Raw genomic sequence first — 14,382 nt, 5'->3', positions numbered from 1 at the left:
TCTTGTTTCAATTCTTGTTGTTGTTGCTGGAGGACCATGACTTGCAAGTGAATTGGATTTAAGTGAGGGAGGGCTGTGCAAGGTCACCAGCCTCACTTTCTCCTCCATAGCCATCTGGGTCCCTTGGCTATAGAGATCGGGATGACTGGAGATGGTACCTGTCTCAATTCTTACCTAGCCAAACAGGGGGCTATTCTTTGTATAGAGTTAGAATCTGTGATCCTATAATATCTCCATCAATAGCAGAATAGGAGTGAATTCAGGAGAGAAATTTTGGAGGGAAAAAGGATGTGTTAATCTTCGAGAAAGATAGCACAACCGCACTCTTCATGAAAATAGCAGTGACTGGGGTAGCCAGGTAGCACAGTGAGTAAGAGCACCGGCTCCAGTGTCAGGAGGACCTGGGATCGAATCCAGGCTCAGACACTTAGCACCCACCCAGAAACACCTGGCCATATAGCCTTGAGCAAGTTACTTAACCCCAATTGCTTTAAAAAAAAAAAAAAAAGAAAATAGCAGTGACTACTGAAAACCAGACATAATGACCAAATAGCAAATGACTTGTGAATTAGGACTTCATTGGTGAAAACACAAGAGTCCAGCTGAAAAGAGCTACATACTAAATAATGGGGGTCAGAGGAGATCTGTGTAATGCTCTAAAGTTCAGAGAGTGTTTCCAAGGGTTGGACTCCCATGTTCCTTCCTAGAGAATTGTAAACCTCTGGAAGGAGTGATTGGATCAGACCATATGTATCCCCATCACCTAAGAAGGCAGAGGAAGGCAGCACCCCTGAAAGAAAGAAAAACCCTGGGACAGAGGACCACATTGGGCAAAGGAGACAGAGCTCTGTCAATGAAGTAAGACTGGTGATAGCAACTATTGGAGGTAATAATGGACCCACAGAATGGGGCCTGTAGAGAAGTAACCTCCAAAAGAAGGTATAGAGGTAGGTCCTAGTAAATTGCTGCAAAGTTACTCATGATGTTTTAGAATTGTTCATTAAAAGTTCTTTTGTGACTTGAGCTGGGAGTACTTTTAAATGTGGAATTCTATTCTGTCCACAACAATGTGTTTTCAAGGCTTTGGGGTGGGGCCTAGAGACAAAAAATTAAGTTTAAATGGGACAAAGTATAGAATACTAAAGTTTCCTGATCAATTTGAGGTTATAGGGTGGAAGATTTGGGAAAGGAGGGCCTTTGGAACTTTAATTTTATCTACCTATAGAAAGTTAAGGGAGTTCCTTGGCAGCACCAGCTTTCTGGGGAGAAAAAGATCACACATATGATCCCCAGTGTTGGAGGAGCAGCAAGGGACTCATCCATAATATGGAGAAGCAAAAACCCTAGACTTTGATTCAGATATAAGTCTGATGGAAAAGGGGATTGCCTCTCCAGCAACTTCAAGTGCATTTACTTCCAAGAAGGAATACAGACCTTTAATATAGGAAGTACCATGTAGCTAGGGACCTATGTAGATTCCTCAAGTGAAGAAAAGACTACCTGTTCCTCTAGCAATCTTGTTTTTGTTTCCCTTCCAAGGAGCAGGGGAGGGAGTAAAGAGGTGGGGGAGGGAAGGGGCAGTCCATAACACAAGACATTGTTATTAACATGGAATACTGCATAGATCCCTTGGGGAAGGGTCACTTCCTCAGTGAAAAGGGAAGCAGGAACACCTAAATATGTTTATGGGCTCCTGGGAGCCCTTAGTGTTTATTGCATTGTGCATGTGGGTGAAATAAAGGCTGTCCTGCATCCAGTATTCATTGTTACTTTGACTGCTTGGATAGGATCTGGAACCCTTTCACCCACCTAAGCAGAAACCTAGACATGGGCTTTATTCTAGTTCCTAGAGGAAACTCTAGGTGGGGGCAAACAAATGAAGGAAATTATTTCAGGGGCCTTCAAGATTAGACCCAGGTGATGTAAAGCCAGAGTTTAGGGAATTCTGGGCCATAGACTACAAAGTTAATATAGACCCTTCTGCTATAAATACCTCTGGCCTCCTCCCTAAAGATGCTCTGTCTCCCAACTCCATTCACTTTCACTGGCCAAAAATCTTCATGTTTTTTAAAAAATAAGTTTCAGCTAAAATTCTACCTTATGAAAAACACATTTACTGGCCCTCCTTAATGCTAGTGCCATTCTACTGAGATCATCTTTAATTTATCCTGTTTGTATTTCTTTTGTATATAATTGTTTGCATGTCCTCTCCCCCATGAGAGGGAGCTGTCCACCCCACAGGTACATAGTCGAGGTTCTGCCTCTTTTCCTCAATTGTAAAATGGGGATAATAATCACACCTCCTTCATAGAGTTGTTATAAGGATTAAATGAGTTAAGCACTTATCCCAGTGGCTGACTAATGAGCAAGCTTATTTGCTTCCTCTTCCCATGAGATTTTGAGCTTCTTGAGGGCCTTTCTTTTAGCCCAGTGCTAGCTACAAAATAAGCACTTAATAAATGATTCTTGACTTGACTTTACGTACATACATAAAGCTATACTTGAAGACTGCCTCTTCCCCAATTTGGATGCACTCTATCCTTCTGATAGAGAGTACATCATCATTAGCAAGTAAATCTTTATGTGCTACTTTATTTTAGCAAATAAAATTAAAAAGATCTAGAGCAGGGTTTTTAATCTGGGGTCTATGAACTTGTTTTAAAAATATTCTGAGAACTGGATTTCAATATATTTGCTTTCCTTTTATTCCTACCCAATTGTGGGGATTTAAGAACATTATTCTGAGAAGGGTTCTGTAGACTTTACCCACTTGCCAAAGGGGTCTCAGATACAAAACAGACACACCATTGATCTAAAGAAAGGCCCCTAAAACATCCAGGGAATCTGATTCAGAGGATTTTTGAGAATATGTGGGCAATAGTGAGACACTATGGCATGCAGGATAGTGAACTGGCTTTAGAGCCAGCAAGATCTGAGTTCAAATTCTACTCCTACACCTACTAGCTATGAGACACTTAATTTCTCAGTGCTCCAGGGCCTCTCTAAGATTGTAACATTCAGAGAATGTGCCAACCAGCATAGGTAAAGTGAATTTCTTGATTTGATAGTTCCCTAAAACAGTGAACTCTCAGGTCTAAGATCTCACAGATTGAGAAGGCATGGTTAGGTAGCAATTTGCACTGGAAGGAATGCCTACATTGATGTGATTGTGGATTCATTGGGGTATAAAAGATATATTTGTTTTAGCTGTCAATCAGACAGTTGAACAACTCTACTACCAGCTTCCTAGTCAGCTATGTAAAGGTTTCTTCTTAATAGGACATGAGTTCTTGACCTGCATCTGAGAACTTTTAAAAAAAATTTGATAACTGTATTTCAATTGATTTCACTTATGATCCCATGTGTTTTCTTCTATACATTTAAAAATATTATTCTGAGTGGGGTTCATACCAGTTCATCAGACTGCCAAAGGGATCCATGATGCAAAAACAGGTTAAGAACCCCTGATTTAGGAGTTTAAGTGCTGGTTACAGAGAGATCTGGTTTGGTACAAGATTACATTATCAAACTCAGTGTTGCATACTTTGGGGTTAGCCCTGGTCTGGAGGAATCTTGGCAGACCATATTTTGGGCCTCCCTGAGGACTGGGATCTCCTAGGATGAAAGGTTTTTGGAATAGTCTGGAACCTTAGAATAGAATTATAGAATCTTAAAATGTTAGTACTAGAAATGCTTGGAGATCATCTGGTTCAGCCCCCTCATTTTACTGGAGGATTCCATAATGCCAGACCACCCACTTCAGAGGAGGAGCAACCAGCTGTCTATTCTCCCACTGATCCCACAGCACATTGCAGACTGAGACCCTGGTGCCAGATGCCACATTCTTTTTTTTTTTTTTTGGAAAGGCTGAGTTTTGTTTCTAGTCAAAATCTACCTGCTGAACCCTTCTTTGGCTATAGGATGGAGTAGCTACCTTATGAAGGTGCTTTCACTTCTCTCTATGATTCTGCAACTGTTCAAATAGAAGTAAATATTAATTTACCAGGTTTTAATACTGTTATGTCTTCCAAGGTCTTCATTGTAGAAAGGGACAAGGAAATGACTCTTAGTTGGCTAATAGCTAAATTAGGCATGAACAAATTTCCATGCCATACTTTACCTAATCCATGAATCACATCACTACATCACCAACTATATTCTCTAACTATTTCAAAAGTTCTTAAAGTCCCTGGAAAAAGGAACCAAGCACGATTTGTAAACTATTAGCTAAATTCACATGTGTGTATTATTCTGTGACAAAGCAGGGTAGTTTGCCATAGAGGAAAACCAGTAACAACAGAAGGATATTTCTTTGGATTCTTTTGGCTTTGACACATAATTGAGCAAATGATTCCCTTTCTTAGTTTTCTTTACCAATTATCAGCTCTGAAATGGAACCAAATAGCTTTTTTAAAAAATCCTCTGTTACTCATTTCTGGTTTTTCCTGGAGCCCATTAGCAGTATCCTGAGAGTCTAGACTCTATTGGTACCAATTATATTTAGACAAAATGGAAAAATGAGCAACCCTTCTTATCCTGTCTCAAATATGTGCTCTTCAAGCCACAGTCTGTCCTGACATACAGAACTTGCCAAACTCTCAATTTTATAGCAGTTAAGCTAATTCCATCTTCCACCAATTATTTACTTTCAGTCAAATGAGGTAAAATTTTAGGCTCTGGATGGAAATAATAACTACTTATAAAAGTCTATTCCTATTTCAAATGAAGTGAAGAACTAAATTACATAGCTATAGGTAATGATAGGGGTCTCACCCTTGTGTCATGGACGCTGATGGCACAAAGGGGTCCCTCAAGACACTAAGGAATTTTCTCACTTCTCTTGGCTCATGGTCCTATGCACATGACCCCTCCCTACCACTACCACTCCCAATGTACCAACACTGATCAAATGTGCAGTACAGTGATGTCATTTTGGTCTCGGAAAATGAAGATCAACAAGCAACCAATTGATCAAATTTCCAGATGACATAAAGTAGCAGGAATGCCTAATGTGACAGAAAACATGAATATCAAAACTAGGTAAAATCATGGGCTAAATCTAATCAGATAATGTCTAACAAAAATAAACAATAAGTCCTGCATTTGGATTTTTAAAAATCAACCATACAAGTAAAAACTGAAGCATGACTAGATAATAGCTTGTGTAAGAGATCTGCTCCTTGCAGTGCTGATGTCTCTGGAGATGTAATCACCCTGCTCTGTTAGACTCTGCTGGATGCCTATGGGCAGCCCTGACTGAGGGATCTCTACTGGCCTCATCATAATCAACGCTGAGTGTGCTCTCTCTATTCCGTGCCACTCTGCTGAATGCTGCTGCGTTTCTCCTCTGGGTTCATGGTTATCAAGCTTTTGTCTGTTACCGGTCCCTGGGCTTCCTCTCTTTGGAGCCACCTCCTGAGATACAGCGGTAATTAGAAAATGTCTCCTTGATAAGTGTAAAGCTCTGTAGTCATAGCTGAGGTTAGAAATGGCCATATCTGGCTAAAGGAACGGGAAATAGAGCTGGGCAGTTAAAATGATGTCTTTTCTTTATGGAGTCCCTTAGAATCCCAAACATGAGGTTCCCCCTCCTGGTGGAGATCCTAGCAGATGGCTTAGGGGGCTGCTCTCAGTTGTCCTCCCACTGCTCCTTTTGTGGTTCCCATTCCTGACTGGTGTTGTCAAGACACTGTTATGTCTCCTTCTGGAGCATCCTGCCTCAACCTTGTTCCCAGCAGGGCCCTAAGTGTAGCTTCCCATTACTTGTCTACATAGCTTTCTTTTGACCAGGCAATACCAAAAGCCCTTTCTGTGAAGGTAGAACTTTCTTTTCCTTTCTTCTAAAAGGAGGGGGAAAAGCCTCAAGAGTTCTCTTTCTCTAACAGGAGCTAAAGGTGTTTCTGTCGGAGCTCAATCAAGTCAACTAGTGTTTGCTAAGTGCCCACAATATAACAAGCACTGTGTTAAGGACTAGAGATATAAAGAAAGGAAAAAACATAATTCCTGACTTCAAGGAGCTCACATTCTATAGGTAGAGACAACATGCAAATAACCATGTACAAACTATCCATCCATCCATCCATCCATCCATCCATCCATCCATCCATCCATCCATCCATCCATCCATCCATCCATTTATCTATCTATCTACTTATCTATCTACCTATCTATATTCAGGATAAACTGGAGCTAATCTCAGAGAGAAGTAATGTTGGAATATGCTATCTAACTCTATGTTTTAAATACTTTGTTGGTTCCTATATAGATTGCATTCTTAACATGAGTTTTCTTGAAAAGAAAAAAAGTATATAAATATTGTAAAATATACTAAAAATAATTACACAGAAATTACCATATAAAACGGTGGGAACTTTTCTTGGCCACTAATTGTTTTCTTTCTGTGTCCCCTACACTTCCTGTCATCTTTGTTCTAGAAGAATCCCATTCAGATTACATATAAAAAAACTTCCTTACTTCTAGAGCTAGGAAATATATTTTTTAATATTTTATTTTTTCCCAATTACACATAACAACAATTTTAACATTCATTTTTAAAAAAAATTTGAGTTAGTTCCAAATTCTCTCTTTCTCTCTCTTCCTCCCTTTTCTCCTCATTGGGAAGGCAAGCAATTTGATATGGGTTATACATGTGCAGTCATGCAAAGCATATTTCCATATTAGTCAGTATGAAAGAAAACAGACCAAAAAAGAAAAATAAAACAAGAAAAACAAAAAGGTAAAAAAAAAAAGGATGTTTCAATCTGTATTCAGACTCCTTCAGTTTCTTTCTATGGAGATTAAAGCTGGGGAATGTTAGGAGATACAGTTTGGGGAAGCAATGTCTCTTGCCAGGTCTCCCCTCCTTCTCAATGCCTCATTTTCATGTGACAGTGTCAAAACAGATGGTAATTCCCAACCATTTTCTTTCCTCCACTCCCCACCTCATCCCTTCTGCAGTCCCCTATCATCCTCCCACTTTCACCTTGGATTCCATCAGGGGTTTAGCAGAAGCTCCAATGCTGGGAAGGATTACAAACTTCTTTCCTCCCACCTTACCCCCTCCACCTTTTCTCTTTCTTCAATAGTTTGTGCTAGGATTCAGACTGACTCTAAGCTAAAGTTACCAGTTTGTTCTCTATTTGGGAGACAGAGAATTCTCAGATCCCAGAGCTTCAGCAGGCCTCTCCCACTGAAGGAGGAGGTTGGCACAGGTGGGTCACGGTTACATGACTATTTCAGCAGTGGGACAAAATGCCAACTCAGTGAGAAAGAGGAACTCCCAGCTCATAGGGCTTCTCCAGCCTGAGGGAAGTGAGGAACCTAGAGACTCACTGGAAGGAGGAACATTTATCCCAGGTTACTCTAGCCAGCATGGACACGGGTGGGGAAGAGAGTGGCAAGCAAGCTAGTTCGGATAATGGTGATGAAGTCCTGAACCAGGATACAAGCTGTGTGAGAGAAGTGAATGGAATAGATGAAAAAGATGGTGTGGTAGTAGAATCAATAAAACTTGACACTTGATTAATCATGGTATGAGGAAGAAGGAAGGATTGAGGATGATTCCAAGTTTATGAACCATGGACAGCCATGCCTTCAACTGCTGCCTCATGTGGGAAGTTCCACCTACTCTACCATGAGTCACAGCCCTCCATGACTATCAAGCTCCCAGGACCCAGAAATTCATCTCAGCCTAGGACCTTAGACACCACATCCAAGCAAGGGTCTTCTGTACCAATTCATAAAAATCTTCTTTTGGACTCAAAGCAGTCTGTATTGTGGTACCCTGTTTAAGCCTCCTCTCTTTAGCTATTACCTCTGTTTGGCAACTTCCATTAACTTCCTGCTGCTATGCCTCTCATCATACCCTCTTTCCCTCTCAAAAAAAAAAAAGGCTAATATCCATCTTCTGCGCAGTTAGGTGGCACAGTGGGTAGAGTGTTAGGTAGGTCTGAGGTCCGGAAGACCTGAGATCAAATCTGTCCTCAGACACTAACTGTGTGACCCTGGGCAAGTCACTCAACCCTGTTTACCCCAGTTTCCTCATCTGTCAAATGAACTGGAGAAGGAAATGGCAAACCACTCCAATATCTTTGTTAAGAAAACCCCAAATGGGGTCACAGTTGGACATGACTGAATTAACTCAACAACAACAATAATAACATCTATCTTATCCTTAAATTAACCCCAAGGTCAATCTCTATCAAGATGACAATTAGTTAATCTTATTATGCTAATGTGTTAAAGGAAGAATGCTTGTCAAGGTTTTCTTTCAAATTCCTAGGCCGGGGTGGGAAACCTGCTACCTTGAGGCCACAAGTGGCCCTCTAGTTCTTCCCTTTTCACTGAGTTCAAGTTTTACAGAACAAATCCTTTTATTAAAGGCATTTGTTCTGTGCAGTTTGGATTCAGTCAAAGGGCATACTTGAGGACCTAAAGGTCCACATGTGGCCTTGAGGCCACAGGTTCCCCACCCTTGAACTAGGCCATTATCACATTAGAATTAGAGAAGTGATTGTTTTTCTATTATATTAATAACCAATTATTAAATTAGAATTAAGCCTTTTTCTTCTATTTCCTCATTCAAGGACTAGCTCCTATAGGTCATTCATTAAGTCTCTGAAGGACAAGGCTGACAGATGATATTGGCTTAATTGTCAAGGTACATGCTTTTCAATCTTGGTCAGGCCCCCACCCTACTAGAAGACCTTACTTCTGTTTAGGGCATAAATAGAATCTTACCTAGATGAATTCCACCCCTAAAGCATTAAATCTATGCTCTTGCACTGCACCCCCCACCCCCATTGGAATTTAAGGTAACTCAGTTCACAAAGGAGAAAACCAACCAGAGTGGTCTGGGTAGATATGATTTCCTTTGTCCAAATTGCTGGAGGTGGTTGAGTCTTATGATCAAGCCACATTTTTAGCTGCAGGAGCTGAAGGCTTTCAGCCCACCTCCTCATTTGAAAGTCTACCCCCTCATTAATTGTTCAAAAATCAAGGTTGATTTTCACCCCTTTTCTAAAAGTATATTAAGACATTCAGTATCTCCATTAGGTGGCTTTGGTTGCCAAGAGAGACCAATGACCATCAATTTATTAATTATTTGCTAACCTAACAGATAAACTGATTATTAGTTACTCAGAAATTCTCTCAGGCTTTTCATTTCATTTCAAGAAAAAAGCTTTCTGGGAGGAGCAAAGATGGCAGAGTAGAAGGAGGAAATTCTGTGACCCCCCACAACCACCTCAAATACCTATAAAATATGACTCTAAACAAATTTTAGAGCTACAGAACCCACACAGTGACAGAGAGAAACAAATACCCCACTGAAGGCAGCCTGGCCAGCCCACAGAAAGGGTCCATCTCAGCGTGCTGGGAGCCAAGCACAATCCCACGTAAGTCACACGGTTTTGGTCCCGGGGTGGCAGTGGCAGCCAGAGTAGACTTCAGGAGAGTGAATCACCAGCAGCTGTGGCAGTTTCCAGACTTTTCAACCCATAAATGCCAAAAAGAAAGTAAAAGGAACTCTGTTAGAAAGGAAGGGCATGGTCCAATCTCTGCCCCCGGGGTGAAAGGTGGTGGAGGTTTGGCAGCTATAGCATCTGCCACGTGGCTGCCTCAGGAGCCCCTGGCCTACAGATCATAGGGGGACCAAGCAATCATTCAGAGGGTAATCACCCTTGCTTTGACATACTTGGATCTGGGTCACTTTTTTGGGCAGTGGTCCCCAGTGTGGTGTCTGTAGAGAGGACACCCTTCTTAGACATCTGACAACATTTGTGAAAATCTCAGCTATCTGGGACAAAGTTCTCCTCTCTGGAAGCAGAGTTCTACTGAGGCAAAGAGTTCAAAAGTCAGATAGTTGACTGGCAATATGATCAAGCAGAGAAAGCACAAACAGACCATAGAATCCTTTTTTTGGGGACAAAAAGAATCAAAGCATGGAACGGAAGGAAGACAACGAAGTCAGAACTCCTGCATCAAAAGCTTACAAGAAAAATATGAATTGGGGCGGCCAGGTAGCACAGCGAGTAAGAGCACTGGCTCCAGTGTTGAGAAGACCTGGAGATCGAATCCCGGGCCCAGACGCTTAGCACCCACCCAGAAACACCTGGCCGTGTAACCTTGAGCAAGTTACTTAACCCCAATTGCTTAGGGGCGGCCAGGTGGCTCAGCGAGTAAGAGCACCGGCTCCAGTGTTGGGACAACCTGGAGATCGAATCCCGGGCTCAGACACTCAGCACCACACCCAGAAATAACTGGCCGTGTAACCTTGAGCAAGTTACTTAACCCTGATTGCTTAAAAAAAAAAATATGAATTGGTTACAGGCCATGGAGGAGCTCAAGAAGGATTTTGAAAATCAAGTAAGAGAAGTGGAGGGAAAACTGGGAAGAGAAATGAGAAGGATGCAAGAAAATCATGAAAAGAAAGTCAACAACCTGACTGAAGAAAATAACACCTTAAAAAATAGACTAACTCAAATGGCAAAAGAGGTCCAAAAAGCCAATGAGGAGAAGAATGCCTTAAAAAGCCAAATTTGCCAGAAGGAAAAGGAATTTCAAAAACTCACTGATGAGAATAATTCCTTCAAAATTAGATTGGAGCAAATGGAAGCTTTATGAGAAATCAAGATAATATAAAACAGATCCAAACAAACTAAAAAATAGAAGGCAATGTGAAATATTTCATTGGAAAAACCACTGACCTGGAAAATAGATCCAGGAGAGAGAATTTAAAAATTATTGGACTACCTAAAAGCCATGATAAAAAAAAAAACCCTAGAAATCATCCTTCAAGAAATTCTCAAGGAAAACTGCCCTGATATTTGTAGCGTCAAGCACCCCAGTGTCCCCAGGGTGTCTGCCACCACAGGTTCTTGGATCTGCTTTGATAAAGGAAAGCAACTCAAAATGGGTTAACAAGCTTACTTTAATCAGTCAAACATGTATCGTTTACCTAGTTCAGGGGAAAGAGGTCAGCACCCCGAACTTCAGAATATACAGACAGAATTATCAAGACAGAAACAGATCAAGTAGACAGATTTCAAACTGTCCAACCATTACATCCATACCCAATCAACATCTGGGTTTCAACATCTGGGTTTTTCCAATCTGACGGGGGGCTGTCAACAACAGTTTCCCAGAGTCTAGATCAAATCACAGAACACTTCTCAAAGTGAGCCCCAAAACAAAGCTTCACATCAGGGCTTATATAGCCTTCTCCTGGCTCAGAGAATGTAACAACCTTTTGGACCCACTGGCCAATCAAAAAGTATCTACTTAGGGGCGGCCAGGTGGCTCAGCGAGTAAGAGCACTGGCTCCAGTGTCGGGATGACCTGGATCAAATCCGGGCTCAGATACTCAGCACCACACCCAGAAATAACTGGCCGTGTAACCTTGAGCAAGTTACTTAACCCCGATTGCTTTAAAAAAAAAAAAGAAAGAGAACATATATTAACCATGAACGTATGAGGAAAAAAGAATGAGAATAAAATGAAAAAAGAATCTTTTTTTTAAAAAAAATCAATTGGGGTTAAGTAACTTGCCCAAGATTACACAGCCAGTTATTTTGTGTGGGTGTTAAGTATCTGAGGCCAGAACTGATCCTGGGTCCTCCCGACTCCAGGGCCAGTGCTCTTACTTACTGTGCCACTTACCCACCCCATGAAAAAAAGAATCTTGATAGAGACTTTAGAAAGTATGAAATGTATTTGATGTTTTTTTTTAGTTAAATGAATTAATTCAAATATAAATTGTTAGTGTGTAGTTGTATTCATACTTAATTTTAAGTTTCTAACAAAACATTTACTTTTGAAAAGATAATAAACCAGAGACATTTTCTTTTCTTTCTTTTTTTTTTTTTTTGCTTTTTGGAGGGCAGTTGGGGTTAAGTGACTTGCCCAAGGTCACATGGCTAGTTTTTGTGTTAAGTGTCTGAGGCCAGATTTGAACTCAGGTCCTCCTGACTCCAGGGCCAGTGCTCTATTCACTGAGCCACCTAGCCACTCCCAGAGACATTTTCAGTAACTAGAAATGCCTACCTCTATCAAAGTGTTACTGATAGTAATGCCTGTAGACATATTTGTGTATTACTTTGGTTGAGTGTTTTTTCTCTCATCACCACTGAGTAGCATAAGTGTAAGATCCTACTCCAAAGAAAGCCCTCCTGCTAGGAAAAAAAAATTTGACTTATGTAAGTCCCTTAACCTCCTACAAGCTCTTGTATAAATTAAATAATAAAAATAGATCTAAAAATACAAAAGTTAATGTTGACTCTCCCAGGTGAGAAAATGTATATATAATGCTTCTCTTAAAAAAGTAGCATTCTAAGAATATTAAAATTCTCTTCTGCTTAAACAGTTATGCTAGACAATGACTAAGTAATTCAGCAGCAGTTATTTCCATTTTCAGGCTGTTCCTAGGATGAGGAACCTCTAGTCTTCCCCCTCGATGTCATTGAGACACTCAGAGGTCACACTATTTCTCACCCACAATCCCTGTCATGAGTGTGTCACATTATCTTGGTGCTGATAAGGGATATTTCATTCAGAGTCATTTCTTAATTATAGATGGTAATCATTTCAAAAGTGGTGATAAAAATGAAAGGATTATACCAAACTATTTCTAAAGACCCTCCTACTCTAATATTTGATGATTCATAATGACAGTCTTATGGCCCAAGTGAACAGAGTATGTGAGAACAGTTTAATTCCCAACATGTTCATATTGGAGATGCTAAACCTCTCAATCCTTTTGTCTCTATCTGTGCTTTCCTTTTCCTCAATACCCATGGGTCTTCTCTCCCACTGTCTTTTCCTTCCTCTTTTTTTTTATATTTCCTTCGTCCCCTCTCAACTTGCCATTACTAGAAGTATATGTATTTTAGCATTTACCATTCCTGATTCTTGGAGGTAATGATTTCCATACATGTACTACAGTGTTTAAAAACAAACAAAACCAAAAACCAAAAGAAGAGACCTATTAAATTCCCAGATTTAAGGGTTGAATAAACTGTTAGACATATCCATGGTCACGCTATCAACAATGGCCCTTCAATATTTTAGAAGGGTTCTATTTGGCTTTTAGAGATGGAGGAGTCTTAGAATGTCCTCATAAGGGATAGTAGAAGGGAATAATGTTTATAGTCTTTTATATTCAAGGCTCAGAACAAGGTAGTTACTGTTATCACCCCATTTTACAGTTGAGGAAACTGAGGCAAACAGAGATTAAGTAACTTGTCCAGGGTTACCCAGCTGTTAAGAGTTTGAGGCTGGACTTGAACGCTGATCTTCCTGACTCGTCTCTTGGCTCTAGCCTAGCAGCCTTTACATTCTATCTGCATTTCAACAAACGGCTCTGCTTGTCTTTCTTTGAAATACAATGATCAGAGGTGTACACTGGTACACCATCAATCACCATCATTTTCAGTTGGACATTACAACTGTTACAATAGAATACTTTAAAGAATAACTTTTGGCACCACTTTAGGAATGAATAATTTGTGCAATGGATATAGTACTAAGCCTGGAGGCAGGAAAATTTGAGTTTAGATCCAATGTCACTTATTAGCTATGTAAGCCTAAGCAAGTCATTTAACCTCTGCCTCAGTTTCCTCAACTCTATAATAGGGATAATAATAGCACCTACCTCCCAGGTTTGTCATGAGAATCAAATGAGATCATTTTATTTTATTTTATTTTTAAGCAACTGGGGTTAAGTAACTTGCTCAAGGTTACACGGCCAGTTATTTCTGGGTGGGTGCTAGGTGTCTGAGCCCAGATTCAATCCCCAGATCATCCCGACACTGGGGCCGGTGCTCTTACTCGCTGAGCCACCTGGCTGCCCCGAATGAGATCATTTTAAAGCACTTAGCACAGTGCCTGGCACGTAGTAAGGGTTATAGAAATGTGAGCTATTATTATCTATGAATTATAGTACTTTTAGCAAAGGAAGGGACCTCAGAGTATTACAACCTCTTATCTTACGGATGAGGAGACAGAGCCAGACAAGTTAAGGAATTTACCCAAGTTCACACAGTTAGTTAGTGGTTTGACTCCTAGTCCAGTACTCTATTTTCTATGCCTAGCTACCTTTCAGGATCCCATAGGATTTTTAGGTGAGCCTGTAACTACATGGATACCTACAACTTTTCTATTGTCATTTAAAATTAAAAAGTTATCTCAGGAACTTTTCCTCAGACTTGTGTGATAGTGATGGAGTGTATGTACTATGGGCAATATACATATTATAATTAAATCATCCCTATTTTTAGAATGGAAGATTGTAACCTACTATGCATTTGAAGTTCATGGCAAAAATATAAGGAGATTCATATACATATTTTGTCTCAGTAAAAGGCGGTTGGTTAGTCTTGTTGCTAG

Source organism: Petaurus breviceps, unplaced genomic scaffold (assembly GCF_028583685.1).
Source record: "Petaurus breviceps papuanus isolate PSGF00001 unplaced genomic scaffold, PetGlider_PUasm1.0 90804, whole genome shotgun sequence".
Classification (NCBI taxonomy): Eukaryota; Metazoa; Chordata; class Mammalia; order Diprotodontia; family Petauridae; genus Petaurus; species Petaurus breviceps.
Note: the sequence above shows the minus strand (reverse complement) of the source record.